This window comes from Carassius auratus, chromosome 32 (assembly GCF_003368295.1).
Source record: "Carassius auratus strain Wakin chromosome 32, ASM336829v1, whole genome shotgun sequence".
In the NCBI taxonomy this organism is placed as follows: domain Eukaryota; kingdom Metazoa; phylum Chordata; class Actinopteri; order Cypriniformes; family Cyprinidae; genus Carassius; species Carassius auratus.
Window position 1 is genome coordinate 4,475,862 of NC_039274.1, and position 3,467 is coordinate 4,479,328.

Consider the following 3,467-nt stretch of genomic DNA (forward strand, 5'->3'; position numbering starts at 1 on the left):
ATTTTAACAGCTTCGTTGTAAGTGAGGATATGGAGAGAGACACAGTAAAAACCTTTATGGACACTTAGTAACATGATTTCTAGTTTCAAAGCATACTTCCCTCATGTAAGAGAGAAGTCTGAGCAGCTGGATTGGGTTAGAAACCCATTTACACTTTCCTGAAGCAACAGTGGCACGCTACCTGTTCACTGAGGAGGAAACTATTAGATTTGTGGACAGACCGTGGGTTGCAGACTACCCTTGATGTGTGTGTGAGGAGAGAGCAAACTGACCAAGGGGAAAAGGGCTTTGAAACACCTACTCCCATTTGACTCTACCTCTGTGAAACCTCATTTTCAGCAGTGACCCAGATAAAATGAAACAAAGAAACAGACTTTGCCTTGAAAATAGTCTGATAACAGCTGTAGCTTCCCTGCCACCAAGAATATCAAAAATCCTAAGAGAAGGGGCCCATGTATCCCACTGAAAGGATCACTGAAAAATTGACACAATTGGGCATACTAGACATAAAGACATAAATGAGAACTGAACTGTTCGTGAAAACACACTGAAAAGTAGTTTTTTTTTTTTTTTAATGATCAGAGTGAACGTTTATTTAACTGAAAAACACTGATTCACCTTTAACTGGTATACCTAATACTTCCGAGATTTAAATAGTTGTGTAAAGCTATACATACAGAAATGTTTGTAAGAAATAAACCTGCTCGAGGGGAATCGGATATAGTAACTGCTGGCTCCTTCACTGTTTCTCCAGCCTCTGGCCTCCCTATCATTTCACTGTATTTCAAAGCAAAATGTTGTTGTCTGGTCAAGGGGTACCTGGCCTGAAAAAAAATCATAAAAAAGGGTACATAAAAGGGTAAAACTATTGTGCTATATCTGTCACATATTCAGTGATGTTTCCTCTTTTCCTCCTTTTGCTTGTGTGTCAGCAGGAGCTAACTACACCCAAAACAATTTTTAAGGCCACCTAAAATCACTGCACTTTTGGCTTTGTAAAACTTATTATATATATTTTTTAATAATCACTCAGATGTTGGGCTGGGGTTGATACAGATTTCAGGATTTAATTTGATTCACAAGTTCTTAATTCAGTTCTGATCTTGATGAAGTAGGGGGTTCTGCACGACCAACTTCCGTATTCTGTTAAACGGGTCTCGTTGCTTCTGGTTCAAGCATTTTGCATATGCTTCATTAAATATGAAGCTGTTTTACTCTAGTTTCCATATGATTTAATTGGATTGACTAATTTGGAAGTATTTGGATATATTTCTGAGAATTTGTTGCCAGCCAATTATGTTGCTTTAGTTAATTTTGGTAGTCTTGTATTCTCCAAGAGTAATTCTAGATTGACTCAAAAGCCTTTTTTGCTCTAATATTTACACAGAATACAAACGTTGTTACAGTAGCTGATACACACTGATACTACTTGGACCAAAAGTTGTCACAACAAAAAAGATACTTTAAGACACTGCCAAAAGAAAAAAAAAGTTTTAAGTTTGCAGGGCCATAAAGTTACTCAGTGTACCTTTAACATGAATGTACTGTACATTCAGGCAATTAATGGAGTTCTCTGACAAGGATGTGCAAGAAAGTTCTACTGTCTAAACAGTACTATACTGGAAATAACTGTTGTTGCACAAGCTGTTACCTCATCTGTCCATGAATACATTTAGATGAGATAAACTCATGACCATTTTTCACACATTTCCCCATTTTTGTTTTTCAGATCAGCCGTCAGTGGTTTATAGAGGCCTGCCAAGACCAAATGGGATGCTATTTGTTGCCTTATTTATTTTTGTTGCCATATTGTCATGATCTTGTTTTATTGTTAAGATTTCAGTTCTCTATTTTTTATTGATTTATTTAATTTATTTTTTGGAAATGTCGCAGAATAAAGCACAAAAATTATGTAAGTAATGGATGTACAGTATTTGATAGTGACAGTGAATAAAAAATATACTGTTCTACATGGACTCTAGTCACTTATTTGGAATAAATTAAATGACATTCATGTACATATTCAAGGTTTTGTAAAATAATATTGTAATATAAATTACAGTAAAATTACTGTATTAGTAAAATACTGTGTAGTACTGTATATATACTGTATATAGTGTAAAACTAATGAAAAAGTCTTAAGTGTGAGTTGCTTCATGCACTGGGCTTTACCACAAACAAGAACCTCAGTGACTGCGACAATAATGTCCCAATCCTTTCTAAAAACATATTTCCTAGTGTACATTTCTTAAGTAGGTTGTGCTTTACACTGTAAAAAATCCGGATAACGTACTGGCAGAAAATTACCAAAACATTTTTTTTGTTATATTTATGGACATTTCCTTCAACTTTAAAAAAGAAAGTTCTGTAGGTTTACATTATCTTCAGTACCATAAACAGACAATCTGTTATGCAGAAATTTCTACAAAATTATAGCACGGGCCTATCTTTAGTAGAAAATAAATCCAGCACAATATATAAAATTTAACATGTTTTATTTTTACCTTGTGTAAATATTCTTAAAAGTGCATTCAGTGGCTTTTGTTTCCCTTAAACAGGTGAAGACAGTAAAGCAGTATTTTAAACAGCAACAGGCAGAAAAAAGAAAACAGGAACAGAAACTTGTACAATATTGGCATTGCACCAAATAGTGGTCACAAAGATAAACCTAACTGTGAAACAGTCAAGATTCAAAACATTTTCAAATACATGGGGAAACAATAATACAAAGACAAGGTTGTCAGTAATAACAATTGCTATAGATAATCAAGTAATCAAGTGAAATGTTTCAGTGTTGGCACCATTTTCCTATTGGAGAACACAGGACAGTTCACCCAAAAATTTGAATTCTGTTATCAGTTACTCTCCCTCATACTCTTTGGAACACAAATGAAGAGTATTTTTGATGAAATCTCTGAGCTTTCTGTCCCTCCATTGAGTGCCTATACAACTACCATTGCAAGGTCCAATAAGGTATATATGTCAGATTTAAATAAAATGATCTTCATTAGTATTCTAAAAATTGACAAAAATCTTGAAAATTTTCATATAGTATTTTGAGTCACCATTTAGATTATTAACCTCTAATTCATGCTAAATTATCTGCATCTAAAATTGACATGGTTCTGCAAAATTACTTTCTTGTACAGCATTTGAAAATATGGAACAGAGATTCATGCACTCGTGCAGACATTTCGATCTGTAACCAGGAGAACTATACAATCTGAATTAAGAGCAGGGCTCCAAGTGTTTGTGTGCTTTTGGTATCTCTTGCTATCTGCCAGTTTGAGGAAACTACTTAGTTTTTTTATTTGTTCAGTCCAAGTTCCATGTTGAGATTTGAAAAAAGCTGTCCATGGATTCTCGAAGTTGTTCATATATGAGTCTTGGAAGCATAGCCATTTGGTTCCCTTCATCTGAACCTTTGACCCTCGTTCAGGATTTTATCACAGGAAGACTGGAAATGA